This window comes from Pseudophryne corroboree, chromosome 1 (genome assembly GCF_028390025.1).
Source record: "Pseudophryne corroboree isolate aPseCor3 chromosome 1, aPseCor3.hap2, whole genome shotgun sequence".
In the NCBI taxonomy this organism is placed as follows: Eukaryota; Metazoa; Chordata; class Amphibia; order Anura; family Myobatrachidae; genus Pseudophryne; species Pseudophryne corroboree.
In genome coordinates this window covers 452,794,027-452,818,135 of record NC_086444.1, presented here as the reverse complement: position 1 = coordinate 452,818,135, position 24,109 = coordinate 452,794,027, and the positions used below count along the sequence as shown (strand labels likewise).

At 46.7% G+C, this 24,109-nt stretch overlaps 1 long non-coding RNA gene across 1 annotated transcript in view; it reads left to right on the top strand.

Annotated features, from left to right (window-relative positions):
* LOC134901195 (uncharacterized) overlaps positions 1-24,109 on the top strand; it is a 92,722-nt gene that overhangs the window by 32,807 nt on the left and 35,806 nt on the right. The window lies entirely within an intron of this gene.

Here is a 24,109-nt window from a genome sequence, read left to right as displayed (position 1 = left end):
CCGTCCTTGATTTTGTTGTTCTCCGCGCTCAGGTGCCATTCAACAGTCCTGCCTCTCAGCTTTCCCGGAACAAATTCTCTAGTGATACGAGGTTCTCTTCACCTTTCTCTTTGTCACGAGTTTTCTCCGGGTCAGCAACCTTCTTGCAGTGGGACGAGTGGACCCAAGTCTCTCTCTCGGCAACCTTTAGTGCTGTCGTGCTGGTCAACAAAACTTGATACAATCCTTCCCACCTGTCTACGAGGCAACCTGAGCGTAATTTTTTTTTCAAATCATCACATAATCCCCAGGCTCAATGTCATGACAATTACTGCTTGGTAGGTCAGGAATCACCAGTTTTAGATTCCTTTGCTGGTTTCTCAGTTGCTGTCTCATCCTAACCAAATATTGCAGCTATTTCGTTATTGCACTTCAAATCATCCTGGGGGTCTATCATTACATGGGGTTGTCGTCCAAAAAGAACTTCGAAGGGTGATAAGTTAAGCGGTGACCTGGGAGTGGTTCTGATGCTGTACAACACTAGTGGCAATGCTTCTGGCCACAACAATCCAGTTTCAGCCATCACTTTGCTTAGCTTGTTCTTAATAGTGCTGTTCATTCTCTCCACCTTCGCACTTGCCTGTGGCCGGTATGGAGTATGCAGCTTGCTATTAATACCCATCAGTTTGCACATGACCTGGAAGACTTCACCCGTAAAATGGGTACCCCAATTACTTTCAATCATTCTAGGGATACCATATCTGCACACAAATTCCTGCACGATTTTCTTTGCAGTGAACACAGCAGTATTTGTGGCAGCAGGGAATGCTTCAACCCAGTTTGAAAAGACATCGGTACATACTAACATACTTCAAATTCCTACAGGGTGGTAACTGTATGAAGTCGATTTGTATTACCTGAAAAGGTCCGTCTGTAGGAGGGATATGGAATGGATCTGTTGGTATTGTCTTACCAATATTCTTCCTCAAGCAAGTAAGACATATCATTGCTTTCCTACCTGCATGAGAAGAGAATCCTGGTGCACTCCGGTAGGCTCTTACCAGTTTGCACATACCTTCCTTACCCAGATGAGTCAGACTGTATGCCGCCTCAGCTAGGCTTGGGAGATATGCCCTGGGGGTCACTGGCTTACCATGTCCATCTGTCCACAGTCCTGATGACTCCTGACCATATCCCTTCACCTTCCAGACCGCCCTCTCCTGTAGGGAACATAAATTTTGCATTTCAATTAACTGTTGTGTATTTGTCGCGTGGAGTTAAAAAAAATCTCTAGAAGAGAGACTATAAAAAAGAAAAATGTCAGGTTTGCATTCACCATCAGGCTGGCACATCATCATTCATATCAGTGTCCGTACTCAATCTCCCTTTACCAGTATTCCCATTCCCCACCCTTTGTGCATGACAAGGCACACTGCAGTAATACTGGTGCCATTGTGCTAGTGAGATATACTGGATTCGGGCAGCACTCTGAATCTCCGATAAGGCATGTGGTGTATGAACTGTAATCGGGTCAATGTATTGTACCCTCCTGTAGGTAAACGAAAGAGGTGAAGGAAACTGTGAAGACCAACCACATAGAGGTTGGTAACAGATAAGTTTGTAGAGGTGAAGAGGATTTTATTAAAATGACAACTGGATTGGGCACTACGGGGAATTGATTCTCTACGTGATCTACTCCCCTTTAAAGCTTGTTCTTGTTGTATAGCTATTGGGACTATCCCAGCCATCAATCCAGTGTCCTGTCCATCCTAAGTTCATAGGGAACCGGTATTTTGCGAGATAATTTCCTCTACCTGTGATGGACATGAATCTAGAACAGTGGAATGCAACATTAGTCTTCGTGGGTATCTAACATACTTTGTACTTCCTGAGTGGGAGCACACTATATGTATATCATATCTAACAAAATCTCTGTTAAGTTAGTCAGGGGCCACTGCTGCTAGGAGAAAAAAGTAAAGGTTTAGCATCATAGGGGCCCCATCTTAACCCCTGCAAGTTTTGTCAAAGGGTAATGTTGCACTTATCTCGTTCTTCCCATTTGCCAAATTAGTGTGTTCTATAAGGCTTTAAAATCTTTACTATATGTCCCTTGGCCCCTTCTATGTATTTAATAACGTGGCTCGTGTTCTGGTCTAGGGGGTCTATATTGACTATGTGTCCTACTACTCCTACAATCCTGAGCAAAATGTCCTTTCTTTCTACAAATGTAACATAGTCTTGATCTTTTCCAAACATCAGGGGTCTGGGGTTTAGACTGATGGGGCTTCCCTGTAAGAGCCTGTATACTTACCGTCCTCAACCTCTCCTGTTGCTGTTCTTTACGTTTGGAGATACTCTCATGATGCTCAATAGCGCATACTCCGAGAGTATCTACTGTGACCCCTCTCCAATTAGGAAAAGAAGTCTGCACCCTGACCCTCAATGCCTTTTTGAGCCCGTCCATTAGCACAGAGACAGCCACCTCCCTGTAATTCGCATTGTTCCTTATATCCGATACCCCAGTGTATCTAGCCATTATTTGTAAGGCCCTATGGAAATACTCGGATGTTGGTTCACTGTCCTTCTGTCTTATGGAGAAAATTTTGCTCCACTTAACAACAGTGGGGAAATACAATTCTAATTGTATGTTAATTTGCTTTATATTCTCCTGATTGTACTCATCAGTGAGAGGCACTTCTACATCTAGTTTACAATCAGTTATGAATTTTGGGATGTCAATATTAGGGGGTAGGCACGCTTTCAAAGTGCCTGCCAATCTTTGTTTGTAGGTTCATGGGCATTACCCAGATCCTTAATATACTTCTGACATCTGGCTAAATGTCTCCGGGGATCAGGGAATTCTGAAATGATTGACCGCAGTTCTGATCTGGTCCTTGGGCAATACATTGCAGTATTCCTGATGAGGGTTACTCCCTGGCTATCTGTTCTCCCATTGGGAGTTGCTATTACTCAGACAGGATGTAACGCAACCCTTCTATTCTCACTGTGAGGTGTTACTGTCTCTGCGTAATGAACAGTCTCACACTTACCGGTGGATGTGATCTCACCCGTCCCTTCAGTGGGAGACACCGTCACTGCTCTTATTGGTTGGGCCATGCCCACCTGAGTTTCCTGCAAGGTGACTGCCTGGATGAGGGCTGAGATTAGGCTGGATCCATCATCTTCCTCTGACCTATAACCTTGGAGAGAATTCAAAACGGGATACAACTTGCAAGGGTTAGGGTTAACACATTGATTCTGCATTTTACTATAATTTACAGATGTACCATTGGTTGTAGCCAATTTCTCCCCATCGACATGTGTTGGTGATGGTGTGCTTGCAATCACATTCCTGTTAGGTTTGGAACCTGCTGTGCGAGCCAGTTCCCATTGCACATCTCCCTCTTGTTGCCACAGATTTAAACAGTCGGTATGTCTGATCCTGTTTTCTAGATTTGATCAGACATATTCTAATCCTTATGCTCTGCAGTACCTCTGATTCAAAACTACCCACCCTAGGGAATGATGCCCTATCTTCAGCAGTCATACGTACCCATTCATCGCAAAAAGCCTCCGAGTGTTGACCATATTTCCCACACATAATAAACCTTGCGGATCCTTTGGGCTGCAGCTCCCCAGCCTGAACCCTGGCTGCCGAACGTCTCTCACTTGTGCACTTGGCTCCCATTGTGGGCCTTTTATCACAAACACCAAATACACAATGCAAGCAGATGGTGAAAGTCAACCTAGCGCTTTCACTCACTCCAGTCCCTGCTGACCTATACTACTATCAGACCCTTCAGCACCGAAATTTCTTTCGGTGGAGGTTCTGTTGGAATATTTTCCTGAGAGAGAAAAACAGCGAAAATGTCCTTTTCGGTATCTTTCCACTGGAATTTTTTGTAGGGAGAGAAACAGACCACCGATCCCCCTTTCCAGTGGAAGCCCACCAGGGATATTTCCTGTAAAGTGCAAAACCCCTTGTTTACACAATCACGTTTGCATATGCTTCCCACAGCGCATATGACACAATAATATCACTTGGTGCTCTGTAGAACACACGGATGTGCGGTGCAATCGCACGGCCTATAGATACTTGTTATCTATATGCCCTACGATCGCTGGAGTCGAATTCACAAGCTGCGCTCCTCAGCCGGAGCGCAACACAACAACCTTAAACTTCAATTCACAATTCTATACTCTATCACGCTCCTGTGCAAGTCTCCTCACGACTTGCGTACTTCTCTATTTATGTATTCACGTAAGGTAGCGAACCTCACGCCACTGAGCCTCTGCTAACTCAAGTGTTTCCACGAGATCCTGATTTTCCCGGGGTTCAATACATCCACTCCTACTTTCAACTCACACAGTTACACAGTGTTTTTCTGTACAGAAAGATATCACTCCCTTTGATTGATGGTTTTACCCCAGAGGCAGTACAGTTTAACCAAAGTATTACAATAATCTGCTTTTGAAATCGGATAGTTATGTGCTATATATATAGTATTAAATGTATACTATCCCGCCTTAAATTGACCAGCTATCATGTGGTTATACCTTGAGCATGCAACTCTACACAACCTTGCGTAAACACGTGACCGTGCGTGTCTACGCCACATGCGTGCTTCTGTACGCTGTCCTCACGTACCGTACAAACGTGCGTTCGCAATTCAATAAACTACACTATTTCGATAAATGTGAGCACTAAAACTACTATCGCTCACTAACACAACACACAATTGTGTTTTACAATTACTCCCTTAACACACTATTTCAAATATATATATATATATATATATATATATATAGCAAACAAATGTATCCGATTTCACACAGATCTATAATGATTGTAAGCCTATGGCAATAGTATGTGAGAATGCATGCAAAGTATCGGTATGCTTTGTGTATGCTTTTGTGCCAAAATTACACACAAAGTATAAATGGCTTTTTTCCTGTTTGTCCCCTGGATTACACCAGCACATCTAAGACTATACAGAACAGACTGTTATCTAACAACACAACCTGGTTTCAAACACAATGCAAGATTACTTAACATGCGTCTCCACCCTTTGTTGTAGCTCAAAGTCTGTTTATGGCCTGCAAGTCTGTGAGTATGTGATGAACCGGACAGAGCTCCCAATTGTTAAGTCTGATTAACTGTCAGGAAAAGAGCAATACCTTAAATACACAAATGTTCAGGCTGCAGCAACCACTAATCATGTGTCAGTTAAACCTCTATGAAATGCGTACTCATTGCATAAGCACACCGTCACGCTGTAAGCACAAAATAGCTACACGTGCGGCCTATACACTTTAACCCCTAACAGGAAAGGAAATGCGACACCAGTTGTATATGTAAGATTGAGGTCCAACCCAGCAACAATTATTTACTTAAAAGGGGGATACAACAGAAATACAAGAATACAAGAGAAGAAGCTACAACCAATGGATACATACGTTTGTTCGCCTGCGCAACCTGGTTCCAGTCCTCAGTCAATCTGAATAGATGACCTTCAGAGAAAAGACTGAAGCCAGCCAGGAGGCTTGGTTTTATACAATGGTCCAAAGCATGAAACAAAGGAAACTGTAATCTCTTCATCCATAGGTTAAAGGGCTGGTCATTTACAGTACATGAGGGGTCATAGGTCGGTTTGAATTAGTGATGAGCGGGTTTGGTTTCTCGGAAACCGAACCCCCCCAAACTTCACCCTTTTTACATGGGTCCGAGCCATACTCGGATTCTCCCGTATGGCTCGGTTAACCCGAGCGCGCCCGAACGTCATCATCCCGCTGTCGGATTCTCGCGAGATTCGGATTCTATATAAGCAGCCGCGCGTCGCCGCCATTTTCACTTGTGCATTGGAAATGTTAGGGAGAGGACGTGGCTGGCGTCCTCTCCGTTATTGTTGAACTTGATTGTGCATTATTGCTTAATTGTGGGGAGGGCTGGGGAGCAGCTGTATAATATAGGAGGAGTACAGTGCAGAGTTTTGCTGATCAGTGACCGCCAGTTATCCGTTCTCTGCCTGAAAAAAAACGCTCCATATCTGTGCTCAGTGTGATGCATATATCTGTGCTCACACTGCTTAATTGTGGGGACTGGGGAGCAGCTGTATTATATAGCAGGAGTACAGTGCAGAGTTTTGCTGACAGTGACCACCAGTATACGTTGTCTGCCTGAAAAACACTCCATATCTGTGCTCAGTGTGCTGCTTTATTGTGGGGACTGGGGAACACCAGTATAATATTATATAGGAGGAGTACAGTGCAGAGTTTTGCTGACCAGTGACCACCAGTATATAATATATAGCATTACGGTACAGTAGGCCACTGCTGTACCTACCTCTGTGTCGTCATTAAGTAAACTATCCATCTAGGGGCGTGGCCGCGACGGCTAAGGAGTAGGCAGCAGGTCTCGGGAGCTCCCCGGCCACCAAACTCCTGATACCCATCCTTATTCCCTCTGGTGCTCCTACCCGGCCGAATCGCTCACCCTGCACTGCTGGGCACTGCCGGGCGTCCCTATCCGTGCTCTCCGGGTCCCGTAGACGCGGCTCTCACCGACATCCGGCCCTGCGGCCTACAAGTTCTCCGGATCCCCGGCCTCGATTTTGGCGGCCTCGATCGCGGGACACCCGGAGCTCGAGCGGCGGGCTGCCGCTGCTGCCGGAGCCCGCAAAAGGACTGTGGGGGGGAAATAGCCTCTCCTCTGCCTCCAGGGCTGCAACCTGGGTCCCTGAAGTGACCCTGAAGACGGGAGAACAAACAGGTACTCCTGGGGAAGGGGAAGAGGAAGGGACACTGCGGCCATTTTGGGAGTGAATGATAAAGGCTGCTGCTAATGCCTGCACATTTGATGGGCTGCCTGATGGAACTCTCCTGTGACCAGTGAGCCTTTGCTATTTGGGACCTCACTATCAGTTGCTCACTCACTCTCAGCCTCTCAGTATCTATACTACCTATACTGACTCAACATACTGCTGGAAGCACAGTCAGGTGTCTTTTGCTGCACAGCTCTCCCATTCTACCACATAAGAGATGCATTAGTAATTGGAACTGACTGCGTCGCTATACTGCACTAATATCCTTCAGTGTGCTACGCACCGACATCCTGCCCTTGCCTTCCGAAGTTGCTGCAAGATTCTCCCTCTTCAATATTACTGTACATATTGCTGCTACTTCTACACAAGCCTGTATTTTCTATCCATTGATATTTTGATATAAGGACTGGGCACGGTTGCTTCCCGCCACTAATTGAGGGCGTCCTCGCTCCTACCGCCTTCTCATTATACTTCTACACGGAACACACTGCCCTAGGGTGGTTGTGACTGCTCCTGTTCAATATGGTTAAGGGAGGCCAAAGTGCGGCTGCGGCCAAGCTAGAAAGATATGCCAGACAACCCACACCCAAGGTGTCGTCGGCTCCCTCTCCTACCCATTCTGATTCCCCCTCCGTGTCTGCGGCTGGCTCCCCGGGGGTGGCGGAGGCGCCGTCTATTCAACAGGTGCTGGAGGCTATAGCTGGCAGTGAGCAACGTCTATCCGACAAGATGGAGAAGGTGCAGTGTGACCTATCCTTACTCCGACAAGATGTCCAGCGCATTCGTGAGAGAGTGGGTGAGGCGGAGACAAGGGTCTCCAACCTGGAAGATATGTGTGGACCCCTGAAGCAGTCCGTATCCACGGTGACCCAACAAGTCTCCTCCCTCCAGACTAAGCTTTTAGACATGGAGGGAAGACTGCGTAGGAACAATGTCAGATTTGTGGGCCTACCTGAAAGAGAAGAGGGCTCGCAGCCGGAGGACTTCCTCGAATCTTGGCTCAAGGAGATGTATGGCGCTGAGTCCTTTACGGCCCAATTTGCGGTGGAGCGTGCACATAGGATACCATCTCGGCCACTACCTCCTGGTGCCCCTCCTCGCACCTTCATTGCCAAATTCCTACATTATAAGGACCGGGACTCAGTTCTTCGCCTAGGTCGCACAAAGGGCCCGCTGGTCCGTAATGGAGTCAAGGTGTCGGCCTTCCCGGACTTTGCCGCAGACGTCCAGAAGGACAGAGCCCAGTTTATGCCCATTAAACGGCGTCTGCGAGACCTCAACATTCCGTATTCCATGCTGTTTCCTTCAAGGCTCAGAGTTGTGGCGGACGGGGAGACCAAGTTTTTTAATTCCCCCAGGGAAGCGGCACAATGGCTGGACAGATTTGCACCGGGTGCTCGACAGCTGGCTCCGGACTGATCTCCTGAGTTGCAGGAGCTGGGTCTGGGCTATCGGAGGGAACGATCTTAGATCGGGGAGCCCCCCTCCTTTGCATTGGTGGCTCAAGACTTACCGTCCAAGTGGTGTTGGTTAGAGGTTTAGTTGAGAATCTAGGCCTACTCAGCACTTGGTAGTTTGGGTTGTTGGTTTGGGATATAAGTATGCCGGTGTTCTGCGGGGTATACGGGGAGGGGAGGGATAATTGGGAAGCTGCTAGTTGCGGCTCTCTTTGCTGCTGTTTTTGGTTTTCTTTCTTTAGTTTGTTATTTTTCTTACCTGAGTTTTTTTTGAAGCAAGGATGTTTATTAATTCAGACGCTATGGATTATAATGCTGGGCTTATGTACGTCATGTGTTACTGGTATTACTGATGTTGGTTCTCAGTTGTATTCTGGGAAATGTCTATCCGAGAGACACATAGAGTCTACATGGAGTCATGACTAATCTGAAGCTGTTGGCATGGAATGTCCGAGGTCTGAATAACAAAATCAAACGATCTCTGGTTTTAAATATGATTAAGAAATATGACCCGGACATTGCATGCCTCAGTGAGACCCACTTAGAGGGACATAGGTTATTGTCTTTACGCCGGGCCTGGGTGGGATGGGCTTACCACGCCTCTCACTCTTCCTTTTCTAGGGGTGTCTCGGTTCTGATTAAAAAATCAGTGCAATTTGAATTACTGTCGATCAAAACTGACCCATATGGAAGATTTGTATTTATGGAATGTAAACTGAGCTCCCAGCCCTATTACATATTAGCGGTGTATGTCCCCCCTCCCTTTTCATATGCTGTGTTGCAGCAGGCTGCCTCTTTCATCGCTTCATCTCCCACTACCCCAGTGATATGCCTGGGTGACTTTAATAACATCCTAGATTTGTCCTTGGATCGATGGCACTCCCCGAGTGTTGCGCTGGCGAGTGGTGGCCCTACTAAGTTTGCAGATTTCTTGGATAGCTTGCAGTGGGTTGATGTGTGGAGGCTCCGTCACCCTACGGCCCGCCAGTTCTCCTGTTTTTCCAGTACTCATGGCTCCTTTTCCAGGATTGACCTGATGCTAGTGTCCCCTGCCCTTGTCCCGGGGATCATTGACATTCATTATGAGGCCCGAGGGGTCTCTGACCACTCCCCCATGTTGATGACTATCGCTGTGGGAAGTCAGAGGGGGCACTCTTATTGGAAGCTGCACCCCTCTTGGCTGACCCAGCTTGGTGACTGCAGTGACCTCGAGACTCAATGGGGGGGGTACTTTAACGATAATGTAGGGTCAGCCCCGGCTACGATAGTTTGGGATTCATTTAAGGCTTTTTTGAGAGGTTCATATATTGGACGCATAGCGGCTCATAAAGTATCCTCCAGGGAGAAGGAACAGGCCCTTGAAAGGGACGCCAGGGAACTAGAGTCCCAATACCTGCTAGATGGTGCCCCCACTACGAAGGTACGCTGGCTAGTGGCTCAGTCGGCTTGGATGGCCCACCTGTCCGACAAAAACTCACGCTCTCTCCTTTTCAAGGCCACTAATATTTATATGCAGGCTGATAGGACGGGGGGACTCTTGGCCCGTCTGATACACTACGATCGGCCTGGGTCTACGATCACCCAGATGTCCGATGGGGATGGCTCCTTTGTTGACACCACGCCGGACATTGCGCAGTTGTTTAGATCTTATTACTCTGGTGTTTATAGCTCACAATTGACGTGCTCTACTCTTGACATCTCGCACTACCTGGGGGATATTGCGTTGCCCGCACTCTCCCCTGAGGCCTATGAGCTGCTGGAGGCGCCCTTGACGCTCGAGGAGGTGACTGCGGCCATTGGTATGTCCCCTAATGGCAAGGCTCCGGGGTGTGACGGGATTCCCTCTGAGGTTTACAAAACTCATATAGATTTCTTTGGACCCAGACTCCATGCCCTATACTTGGATATATTTGCCAATAATGAGCTTCCCCTCTCTATGTCAGAGGCAATTATAATAGTGATTCCAAAGCCCGGTAAGGACCCTGGGTCTCCAGACTCCTATAGGCCGATTTCCCTGATTCCCACCGATGCTAAGATCCTGGCAAAGATATTGGCAGTACGGCTTAACACAGTGATCACCTCCCTCGTTCACTCGGATCAGACTGGCTTCATGCCAGGGAAGTCCACATCTATTAATCTACGTAGACTATATTAGAGATGAGCGGGTTCGGTTTCTCTGAAACCGAACCCGCACGAACTTCATGTTTTTTTTACGGGTCCGAGCAGACTCGGATCCTCCCGCCTTGCTCGGTTAACCCGAGCGCGCCCGAACGTCATCATGACGCTGTCGGATTCTCGCGAGACTCGGATTCTATATAAGGAGCCGCGCGTCGCCGCCATTTTCACACGTGCATTGAGATTGATAGGGAGAGGACGTGGCTGGCGTCCTCTCCATTAGAAATTAGATTAGAAGAGAGAGAGAGATTGTGCAGAGTCAGACAGAGTTTACCACAGTGACCAGTGCAGTTGTTGTTAGTTAACTTTTATTTATTTTAATATAATATATCCGTTCTCTGCTATATCCGTTCTCTGCCTGAAAAAAAACGATACACAGCAGCAGCCAGTCACACAGTGTGACTCAGTCTGTGTGCACTCAGCTCAGCCCAGTGTGCTGCACATCAATGTATAAAAGGCAAAGCTTATAATAATTGTGGGGGAGACTGGGGAGCACTGCAGGTTGTTATAGCAGGAGCCCCCAGGAGTACATAATATTATATTAATTTAAAATTAAACAGTGCACACTTTTGCTGCAGGAGTGCCACTGCCAGTGTGACTAGTGGTGACCAGTGCCTGACCACCAGTATAGTAGTATATTGTTGTATGTATTGTATACTATCTCTTTATCAACCAGTCTATATTAGCAGCAGACACAGTACAGTGCGGTAGTTCACGGCTGTGGCTACCTCTGTGTCGGCAGTCGGAACTCGGCAGGCAGTCCGTCCATCCATAATTGTATTACAATATATACCACCTAACCGTGGTATTTTTTTTTCTTTCTTTATACCGTCGTCATAGTGTCATACTAGTTGTTACGAGTATACTACTATCTCTTTATCAACCAGTGTACAGTGCGGTAGTTCACGGCTGTGGCTACCTCTGTGTCGGCAGTCGGCAGGCAGTCCGTCCATCCATAATTGTATTATTATTATAATATATACCACCTAACCGTGGTTTTTTTTTCATTCTTTATACCGTCATAGTGTCATACTAGTTGTTACGAGTATACTACTATCTCTTTATCAACCAGTGTACAGTGCGGTAGTTCACGGCTGTGGCTACCTCTGTGTCGGCAGTCGGCAGGCAGTCCGTCCATCCATAATTGTATTATTATTATAATATATACCACCTAACCGTGGTTTTTTTTTCATTCTTTATACCGTCGTCATAGTGTCATACTAGTTGTTACGAGTATACTACTATCTCTTTATCAACCAGTGTACAGTGCGGTAGTTCACGGCTGTGGCTACCTCTGTGTCGGCAGTCGGCAGGCAGTCCGTCCATCCATAATTGTATTATTATTATAATATATACCACCTAACCGTGGTTTTTTTTTCATTCTTTATACCGTCGTCATAGTGTCATACTAGTTGTTACGAGTATACTACTATCTCTTTATCAACCAGTGTACAGTGCGGTAGTTCACGGCTGTGGCTACCTCTGTGTCGGCACTCGGCAGGCAGTCCGTCCATCCATAATTGTATTATTATTATAATATATACCACCTAACTGTGGTATTTTTTTTTCTTTCTTTATACCGTCGTCATAGTGTCATACTAGTTGTTACGAGTATACTACTATCTCTTTATCAACCAGTGTACAGTGCGGTAGTTCACGGCTGTGGCTACCTCTGTGTCGGCAGTCGGCAGGCAGTCCGTCCATCCATAATTGTATTATTATTATAATATATACCACCTAACTGTGGTATTTTTTTTTCTTTCTTTATACCGTCGTCATAGTGTCATACTAGTTGTTACGAGTATACTACTATCTCTTTATCAACCAGTGTACAGTGCGGTAGTTCACGGCTGTGGCTACCTCTGTGTCGGCAGTCGGCAGGCAGTCCGTCCATCCATAATTGTATTATTATTATAATATATACCACCTAACCGTGGTTTTTTTTTTCATTCTTTATACCGTCGTCATAGTGTCATACTAGTTGTTACGAGTATACTACTATCTCTTTATCAACCAGTGTACAGTGCGGTAGTTCACGGCTGTGGCTACCTCTGTGTCGGCAGTCGGCAGGCAGTCCGTCCATCCATAATTGTATTATTATTATAATATATACCACCTAACTGTGGTATTTTTTTTTCTTTCTTTATACCGTCGTCATAGTGTCATACTAGTTGTTACGAGTATACTACTATCTCTTTATCAACCAGTGTACAGTGCGGTAGTTCACGGCTGTGGCTACCTCTGTGTCGGCAGTCGGCAGGCAGTCCGTCCATCCATAATTGTATTATTATTATAATATATACCACCTAACCGTGGTATTTTTTTTTCTTTCTTTATACCGTCGTCATAGTGTCATACTAGTTGTTACGAGTATACTACTATCTCTTTATCAACCAGTGTACAGTGCGGTAGTTCACGGCTGTGGCTACCTCTGTGTCGGCACTCGGCAGGCAGTCCGTCCATCCATAATTGTATTATTATTATAATATATACCACCTAACCGTGGTTTTTTTTTCATTCTTTATACCGTCGTCATAGTGTCATACTAGTTGTTACGAGTATACTACTATCTCTTTATCAACCAGTGTACAGTGCGGTAGTTCACGGCTGTGGCTACCTCTGTGTCGGCAGTCGGCAGGCAGTCCGTCCATCCATAATTGTATTATTATTATAATATATACCACCTAACTGTGGTATTTTTTTTTCTTTCTTTATACCGTCGTCATAGTGTCATACTAGTTGTTACGAGTATACTACTATCTCTTTATCAACCAGTGTACAGTGCGGTAGTTCACGGCTGTGGCTACCTCTGTGTCGGCAGTCGGCAGGCAGTCCGTCCATCCATAATTGTATTATTATTATAATATATACCACCTAACCGTGGTTTTTTTATACCACCTAACCGTGGCAGTCCGTCCATAATTGTATACTAGTATCCAATCCATCCATCTCCATTGTTTACCTGAGGTGCCTTTTAGTTCTGCCTATAAAATATGGAGAACAAAAAAGTTGAGGTTCCAAAATTAGGGAAAGATCAAGATCCACTTCCACCTCGTGCTGAAGCTGCTGCCACTAGTCATGGCCGAGACGATGAAATGCCAGCAACGTCGTCTGCCAAGGCCGATGCCCAATGTCATAGTACAGAGCATGTCAAATCCAAAACACCAAATATCAGAAAAAAAAGGACTCCAAAACCTAAAATAAAATTGTCGGAGGAGAAGCGTAAACTTGCCAATATGCCATTTACCACACGGAGTGGCAAGGAACGGCTGAGGCCCTGGCCTATGTTCATGGCTAGTGGTTCAGCTTCACATGAGGATGGAAGCACTCAGCCTCTCGCTAGAAAACTGAAAAGACTCAAGCTGGCAAAAGCACCGCAAAGAACTGTGCGTTCTTTGAAATCCCAAATCCACAAGGAGAGTCCAATTGTGTCGTTTGCGATGCCTGACCTTCCCAACACTGGACGTGAAGAGCATGCGCCTTCCACTATTTGCATGCCCCCTGCAAGTGCTGGAAGGAGCACCCGCAGTCCAGTTCCTGATAGTCAGATTGAAGATGTCAGTGTTGAAGTACACCAGGATGAGGAGGATATGGGTGTTGCTGGCGCTGGGGAGGAAATTGACCAGGAGGATTCTGATGGTGAGGTGGTTTGTTTAAGTCAGGCACCCGGGGAGACACCTGTTGTCCGTGGGAGGAATATGGCCGTTGACATGCCAGGTGAAAATACCAAAAAAATCAGCTCTTCGGTGTGGAGGTATTTCACCAGAAATGCGGACAACAGGTGTCAAGCCGTGTGTTCCCTTTGTCAAGCTGTAATAAGTAGGGGTAAGGACGTTAACCACCTCGGAACATCCTCCCTTATACGTCACCTGCAGCGCATTCATAATAAGTCAGTGACAAGTTCAAAAACTTTGGGTGACAGCGGAAGCAGTCCACTGACCAGTAAATCCCTTCCTCTTGTAACCAAGCTCACGCAAACCACCCCACCAACTCCCTCAGTGTCAATTTCCTCCTTCCCCAGGAATGCCAATAGTCCTGCAGGCCATGTCACTGGCAAGTCTGACGAGTCCTCTCCTGCCTGTGATTCCTCCGATGCATCCTTGCGTGTAACGCCTACTGCTGCTGGCGCTGCTGTTGTTGCCGCTGGGAGTCGATGGTCATCCCAGAGGGGAAGTCGTAAGCCCACTTGTACTACTTCCAGTAAGCAATTGACTGTTCAACAGTCCTTTGCGAGGAAGATGAAATATCACAGCAGTCATCCTACTGCAAAGCGGATAACTGAGTCCTTGACAACTATGTTGGTGTTAGACGTGCGTCCGGTATCCGCCGTTAGTTCACAGGGAACTAGACAATTTATTGAGGCAGTGTGCCCCCGTTACCAAATACCATCTAGGTTCCACTTCTCTAGGCAGGCGATACCGAGAATGTACACGGACGTCAGAAAAAGACTCACCAGTGTCCTAAAAAATGCAGTTGTACCCAATGTCCACTTAACCACGGACATGTGGACAAGTGGAGCAGGGCAGGGTCAGGACTATATGACTGTGACAGCCCACTGGGTAGATGTATGGACTCCCGCCGCAAGAACAGCAGCGGCGGCACCAGTAGCAGCATCTCGCAAACGCCAACTCTTTCCTAGGCAGGCTACGCTTTGTATCACCGCTTTCCAGAATACGCACACAGCTGAAAACCTCTTACGGCAACTGAGGAAGATCATCGCGGAATGGCTTACCCCAATTGGACTCTCCTGTGGATTTGTGGCATCGGACAACGCCAGCAATATTGTGTGTGCATTAAATATGGGCAAATTCCAGCACGTCCCATGTTTTGCACATACCTTGAATTTGGTGGTGCAGAATTTTTTAAAAAACGACAGGGGCGTGCAAGAGATGCTGTCGGTGGCCAGAAAAATTGCGGGACACTTTCGGCGTACAGGCACCACGTACAGAAGACTGGAGCACCACCAAAAACTACTGAACCTGCCCTGCCATCATCTGAAGCAAGAAGTGGTAACGAGGTGGAATTCAACCCTCTATATGCTTCAGAGGTTGGAGGAGCAGCAAAAGGCCATTCAAGCCTATACAATTGAGCACGATATAGGAGATGGAATGCACCTGTCTCAAGTGCAGTGGAGAATGATTTCAACGTTGTGCAAGGTTCTGATGCCCTTTGAACTTGCCACACGTGAAGTCAGTTCAGACACTGCCAGCCTGAGTCAGGTCATTCCCCTCATCAGGCTTTTGCAGAAGAAGCTGGAGGCATTGAAGAAGGAGCTAACACGGAGCGATTCCGCTAGGCATGTGGGACTTGTGGATGCAGCCCTTAATTCGCTTAACAAGGATTCACGGGTGGTCAATCTGTTGAAATCAGAGCACTACATTTTGGCCACCGTGCTCGATCCTAGATTTAAAGCCTACCTTGGATCTCTCTTTCCGGCAGACACAGGTCTGCTGGGGTTGAAAGACCTGCTGGTGACAAAATTGTCAAGTCAAGCGGAACGCGACCTGTCAACATCTCCTCCTTCACATTCTCCCGCAACTGGGGGTGCGAGGAAAAGGCTCAGAATTCCGAGCCCACCCGCTGGCGGTGATGCAGGGCAGTCTGGAGCGACTGCTGATGCTGACATCTGGTCCGGACTGAAGGACCTGACAACGATTACGGACATGTCGTCTACTGTCACTGCATATGATTCTCTCAACATTGATAGAATGGTGGAGGATTATATGAGTGACCGCATCCAAGTAGGCACGTCACACAGTCCGTACTTATACTGGCAGGAAAAAGAGGCAATTTGGAGGCCCTTGCACAAACTGGCTTTATTCTACCTAAGTTGCCCTCCCACAAGTGTGTACTCCGAAAGAGTGTTTAGTGCCGCCGCTCACCTTGTCAGCAATCGGCGTACGAGGTTACATCCAGAAAATGTGGAGAAGATGATGTTCATTAAAATGAATTATAATCAATTCCTCCGCGGAGACATTGACCAGCAGCAATTGCCTCCACAAAGTACACAGGGAGCTGAGATGGTGGATTCCAGTGGGGACGAATTGATAATCTGTGAGGAGGGGGATGTACACGGTGATATATCGGAGGGTGAAGATGAGGTGGACATCTTGCCTCTGTAGAGCCAGTTTGTGCAAGGAGAGATTAATTGCTTCTTTTTTGGGGGGGGTCCAAACCAACCCGTCATATCAGTCACAGTCGTGTGGCAGACCCTGTCACTGAAATGATGGGTTGGTTAAAGTGTGCATGTCCTGTTTTGTTTATACAACATAAGGGTGGGTGGGAGGGCCCAAGGATAATTCCATCTTGCACCTCTTTTTTCTTTTCTTTTTCTTTGCATCATGTGCTGATTGGGGAGGGTTTTTTGGAAGGGACATCCTGCGTGACACTGCAGTGCCACTCCTAGATGGGCCCGGTGTTTGTGTCGGCCACTAGGGTCGCTTATCTTTCTCACACAGTCAGCTACCTCATTGCGCCTCTTTTTTTCTTTGCGTCATGTGCTGTTTGGGGAGGGTTTTTTGGAAGGGACATCCTGCGTGACACTGCAGTGCCACTCCTAGATGGGCCCGGTGTTTGTGTCGGCCACTAGGGTCGCTTATCTTACTCACACAGCGACCTCGGTGCAAATTTTAGGACTAAAAATAATATTGTGAGGTGTGATGTGTTCAGAATAGGCTGAAAATGAGTGTAAATTATGTTTTTTGAGGTTAATAATACTTTGGGATCAAAATTACCCCCAAATTCTATGATTTAAGCTGTTTTTTAGGGTTTTTTGAAAAAAACACCCGAATCCAAAACACACCCGAATCCGACAAAAAAAATTCGGTGAGGTTTTGCCAAAACGCGGTCGAACCCAAAACACGGCCGCGGAACCGAACCCAAAACCAAAACACAAAACCCGAAAAATTTCAGGCGCTCATCTCTAGACTATATACCATTCTGCAACTCCCACATGACTCCCCTTCTGACTCGGCTGTGGTCTCGCTAGACGCGGCCAAGGCTTTTGACAGCGTTGAATGGGCTTATTTATGGGAGGTGATGGCTCGTATGGGCTTTGGACCCAACTTTATCAGTTGGACTAAACTACTGTATCAACATCTGAGTGCCAGGATCTTGGTGAACGGCTATGTATCCCCCTCTTTCCAGCTATCCCGTGGGACTAGACAAGGCTGCCCCCTATCCCCCGCACTGTTTGCCTTGGCCATTGAGCCCCTGGCCTGTCTGATAAGATCACACCCAGATATTGTGGGAATCAGTACGGGCTCACGTGAGGATAGAATAGCTCTTTATGCTGATGACATGTTGCTGTTCTTGCAAGATTACACCAAGTCAATGCCCACTCTGCTACGGGTGATTGAGTGCTTTGGTGATCACTCGGGACTTAGAATTAACTGGTCTAAATCGTACATTATGCCAGTCATAGGCCCCCCCCCTACTATTCCCAAAATCCCCCTGCCACTACGTTGGACGATACAATTTAAATACCTCGGGATTCAAATAACTAGTGACCCTTCCGATTTTGTCCCTCTGAACCTGGACCCAGCCATGCAGTGGATTATGGGCAAATCCAAAGCTTGGTGTAAGCTTCCACTGACGGTGTCTGGCAGGGTCAATCTCATTAAAATGATTATACTCCCCAAACTTTTATACATTATTCTCCAGTCCCCGGTATATATTTATCCGCTATTCTTTAGAAAATTAAATAGTGTTCTATCCTCTTTGATATGGGCTAACAAACGTTCTAGGATACAGCTAAATACCCTTACCAGGCAGCGCTCTGACGGTGGCCTGGCTCTGCCTAATTTTCAGATGTATTACTATGCTGCCCAGCTGACTCATATTAGTGTGTGGGCGCAGGATTCTGGGGTTAACTCCTTACACTGTGAGTTTATTCGCTCCTACTTTCCTCACCTCTCTCCTGTGCAGGTGCTGTTGAGTGGGAGCATATCTCGGTTTCTTCCCCCTATTATTTTCCAGGCATTAAAAATATGGCAGGCCCTGAGAGTCCTCTTGGGATACGATGGTTTGGACCCTGATACCCCCCTATGGTACTCTGACTGGCTCCCTGAACTACACGCGCTTGAGGGGCGGGAGGTGTGGGCCCCTAGATCTGTGGTTTCTATTTCCCAACTCTACCTAGATGGGGTACTCAAATCCTTTCAGCAACTGAAAGATGAGTTTGGGTTACCCAATTCCTATTTTTTCAGATATCTCCAGCTTCGTCACGCCCTCCAGTCCCAGTTTGCTGAGTCCCCCCCACGTATCCTCCCATTTCCCATCAAGACCTTTGTGGCTACTTTGGGTCGAGCTAAGATGGTCTCCTGTGCGTATGGATATTTACTTGCTAAGCTCCATGCGGACCCTCTGACACGTCTCCGAGGAAAATGGGAGGAGGATATGGGTTTAATAACTGAAGAGGACTGGGCCCTCGCTCTGGAATACCCTGCCAAAGTTACCAAATCTCTTAGATTTCAGCAGATTCAATTCTTCATTTTACACAGGACATATATGACTCCGGCTAGACTAGCTACTTTCGGTACGGGCGGATCTGGCCTTTGTCCTAAATGCGGGGGGGAGGTCGGAACATTTTGGCATCTAATGTGGGATTGTCCGAGGCTGAGGGTGTTCTGGTTGGGGGTCGGGTCAATCCTGGAAAGTACAGGAGTAACTGGCGGAGTGCTTACCCCTCAGTTCTGTATTCTGGGGATGGGATGCTCATCCTCTCTGTCTGTTTCAAGGGGTCTCTATGCCAGTAATGTATGTGCCTTGGCTAAGGTTTGCATTGCGAGGCTATGGATGGCCCCCAGAGCCCCTTCGGTATCTGGGCTTAAGACCCTAATTAATGATACAATAATTAAGGAAAGATATATATATATGAAACAGAACGCATCAGCCAAATTTGAAAAGGTCTGGTCTCCATGGCTCGACTCCCCCCATGCGCACATGACCCCGCAAATATAGAGGGCACTGAAATGCTAACTTGCCAAATATTTACTGCTTAGTGACATAAGTGAGATGCTTGGCGGTTGAGCCCTGTGGAGCCGCCTGTTTATCCGCATAATTACTGTGGTCCGGAATCAGATTATCCCTTCTCACCTTGCTTCAGGTTTTGTTTTTTGTTTTTTGTTTTTCCCCTGTTGATGTTATGTTCTTATTGGTTAGCTTAAGGGCGTAAATATAAAAATGTATGAGGATTTATATTGATGGCTGCGGATCTTGCAGACCCAAATAATCTGTACAGCAAGAAAGTATGTGTAATTCCCTCATGGTCATGTTCTGATATCCCTTGAATGTGAATTTCCTCCAATATTGGAGGTCTGTCTTGAGCCGAAAGATTTATTGTTGTGATATTGTGATGATCTGCAATGTCTGTACCTTATTCTTCAGTTTGTGAATAAAAATTACCTTATTAAAAAAAAAACTATCCATCTAGATTCCATACCTGTGGTGCATTTCAGTTGTGCAGTTTGCTGACACAGTGACCACCAGTATACTATATATAGCAGTACGGTACGGAAGGCCACTGCTGTACCTACCTCTGTGTCGTCATTAAGTATACTATCCATCTACATTCTATACCTGTGGTGCATTTTAGTTTTGCAGTTTGCTGACACAGTGACCACCAGTATACTATATATAGCAGTACGGTACGGAAGGCCACTGCTGTACCTACCTCTGTGTCGTTATTAAGTATACTATCCATCTACATTCTATACCTGTGGTGCATTTTAGTTTTGCAATTTGCTGACACAGTGACCACCAGTATACAATATATAGCAGTACGGTACGGAAGGCCACTGCTGTACCTACCTCTGTGTCGTCATTAAGTATACTATCCATCTACATTCTATACCTGTGGTGCATTTTAGTTTTGCAGTTTGCTGACACAGTGACCACCAGTATACTATATATAGCAGTACGGTACGGAAGGCCACTGCTGTACCTACCTCTGTGTCGTCATTAAGTATACTATCCATCTACATTCTATACCTGTGGTGCATTTTAGTTTTGCAGTTTGCTGACACAGTGACCACCAGTATACTATATATAGCAGTACGGTACGGAAGGCCACTGCTGTACCTACCTCTGTGTCGTCATTAAGTATACTATCCATCTACATTCTATACCTGTGGTGCATTTTAGTTTTGCAGTTTGCTGACACAGTGACCACCAGTATACTATATATAGCAGTACGGTACGGAAGGCCACTGCTGTACCTACCTCTGTGTCATCATTAAGTATACTATCCATCTACATTCTATACCTGTGGTGCATTTTAGTTTTGCAGTTTGCTGACACAGTGACCACCAGTATACTATATATAGCAGTACGGTACGGAAGGCCACTGCTGTACCTACCTCTGTGTCGTCATTAAGTATACTATCCACCTACATTCTATACCTGTGGTGCATTTTAGTTTTGCAGTTTGCTGACACAGTGACTACCAGTATACTATATATAGCAGTATGGTACGGAAGGCCACTGCTGTACCTACCTCTGTGTCGTCATTAAGTATACTATCCATCTACATTCTATACCTGTGGTGCATTTTAGTTTTGCAGTTTGCTGTCACAGTGACCACCAGTATACTATTTATAGCAGTACGGTACGGAAGGCCACTGCTGTACCTACCTCTGTGTCATCATTAAGTATACTATCCATCTACATTCTATACCTGTGGTGCATTTTAGTTTTGCAGTTTGCTGACACAGTGACCACCAGTATATATAGCAGTACGGTACGGAAGGCCACTGCTCTACCTACCTCTGTGTCGTCAAGTATACTATCCATCCATACCTGTGGAACATTTCAGTTGTGCGCAGTATATATAGTAGTAGGCCATTGCTATTGATACTGGCATATAATTCCACACATTAAAAAATGGAGAACAAAAATGTGGAGGTTAAAATAGGGAAAGATCAAGATCCACTTCCACCTCGTGCTGAAGCTGCTGCCACTAGTCATGGCCGAGACGATGAAATGCCATCAACGTCGTCTGCCAAGGACGATGCCCAATGTCATAGTAGAGAGCATGTAAAATCCAAAAAACAAAAGTTCAGTAAAATGACCCAAAAATCAAAATTGAAAGCATCTGATGAGAAGCGTAAACTTGCCAATATGCCATTTACGACACGGAGCGGCTGAGGCCCTGGCCTATGTTCATGGCTAGTGGTTCAGATTCACATGAGGATGGAAGCACTCATCCTCTCGCTAGAAAAATGAAAAGACTTAAGCTGGCAAAAGCACAGCAAAGAACTGTGCGTTCTTCTAAATCACAAATCCCCAAGGAGAGTCCAATTGTGTCGGTTGCGATGCCTGACCTTCCCAACACTGGACGGGAAGAGCTTGCGCCTTCCACCATTTGCACGCCCCCTGCAAGTGCTGGAAGGAGCACCCGCAGTCCAGTTCCTGATAGTCAAATTGAAGATGTCAGTGTTGAAGTACACCAGGATGAGGATATGGGTGTTGCTGGCGCTGGGGAGGAAATTGACAAGGAGGATTCTGATGGTGAGGTGGTTTGTTTAAGTCAGGCACCCGGGGAGACACCTGTTGTCCGTGGGACGAATATGGCCATTGACATGCCTGGTCAAATGACAAAAAAAATCAGCTCTTCGGTGTGGAATTATTTCAACACAAATGCGGACAACAGGTGTCAAGCCGTGTGTTGCCTTTGTCAAGCTGTAATAAGTAGGGGTAAGGACGTTAACCACCTCGGAACATCCTCCCTTATACGTCACCTGCAGCACATTCATCATAAGTCAGTGACAAGTTCAAAAACTTTGGGTGACAGCGGAAGCAGTCCACTGACCACTAAATCCCTTCCTCTTGTAACCAAGCTCCTGCAAACCACACCACCAACTCCCTCAGTGTCAATTTCTTCCTTACCCAGGAAAGCCAATAGTCCTGCAGGCCATGTCACTGGCAAGTCTGACAAGTCCTCTCCTGCCTGGGATTCCTCCGATGCATCCTTGAGTGTAACGCCTACTTCTGCTGGCGCTGCTGTTGTAGCTGCTGGGAGTCGATCGTCATCCCAGAGGGGAAGTCGGAAGACCACTTGTACTACTTCCAGTAAGCAATTGACTGTCCAACAGTCCTTTGCGAGGAAGATGAAATATCACAGCAGTCATTCTGCTGCAAAGCAGATAACTCAGGCCTTGGCAGCCTGGGCGGTGAGAAACGTGGTTCCGGTATCCACCGTTAATTCAGAGGCAACTAGAGACTTGATTGAGGTACTGTGTCCCCAGTACCAAATACCATCTAGGTTCCATTTCTCTAGGCAGGCGATACCGAAAATGTACACAGACGTCAGAAAAAGAGTCACCAGTGTCCTAAAAAATGCAGTGGTACCCAATGTCCACTTAACCACGGACATGTGGACAAGTGGAGCAGGGCAGACTCAGGTCTATATGACTGACAGCCCACTGGGTAGATGTATTGCCTCCCGCAGCAAGAACAGTAGCGGCGGCACCAGTAGCAGCATCTCGCAAACGCCAACTCGTTCCTTGCAGGCTACGCTTTGTATCACCGCTTTCCAGAAGAGGCACACAGCTGACAACCTCTTACGGAAACTGAGGAAGATCATCGCAGAATGGCTTACCCCAATTGGACTCTCCTGAGGATTTGTGACATCGGACAACGCCAGCAATATTGTGCGTGCATTACATCTGGGCAAATTCCAGCACGTCCCATGTTTTGCACATACATTGAATTTGGTGGTGCAGAATTATTTAAAAAACGACAGGGGCGTGCAAGAGATGCTGTCGTGGCCTGAAGAATTGCGGGCCACTTTCGGCATTCAGCCACCACGTACAGAAGACTGGAGCACCACCAAACATTCCTGAACCTGCCCTGCCATCATCTGAAGCAAGAGGTGGTAACGAGGTGGAATTCAACCCTCTATATGCTTCAGAGGATGGAGGAGCAGCAAAAGGCCATTCAAGCCTATACATCTGGCCACGATATAGGCAAAGGAGGGGGAATGCACCTGACTCAAGCGCAGTGGAGAATGATTTCAACGTTGTGCAAGGTTCTGCAACCCTTTGAACTTGCCACACGTGAAGTCAGTTCAGACACTGCCAGCCTGAGTCAGGTCATTCCCCTCATCAAGCTTTTGCAGAAGAAGCTGGAGACATTGAAGGAGGAGCTAAAACAGAGCGATTCCGCTAGGCATGTGGGACTTTTGGATGGAGCCCTTAATTTGCTTAACCAGGATTCCCGGGTGGTCAATCTGTTGAAATCAGATCACTACATTTTGGCCACCGTGCTCGATCCTAGATTTAAAACCTACTTTGTATCTCTCTTTCCGGCAGACACAAGTCTGCAGAGGTTCAAAGACCTGCTGGTGAGAAAATTGTCAAGTCAAGCGGAACGTGACCCGTCAACATCTCCTCCTTCACATTCTCCCGCAACTGGGGGTGCGAGGAAAAGGCTAAGAATTCCGAGCCCACCCGCTGGCGGTGATGCAGGGCAGTCTGGAGCCAGTGCTGACATCTGGTCCGGACTGAAGGACCTGCCAACGATTACTGACATGTCGTCTACTGTCTCTTCATATGATTCTCTCGCCATTGAAAGAATGGTGGAGGATTATATGAGTGACCGCATCCAAGTAGGCACGTCAGACAGTCCGTACGTATACTGGCAGGAAAAAGAGGCAATTTGGAGGCCCTTGCACAAACT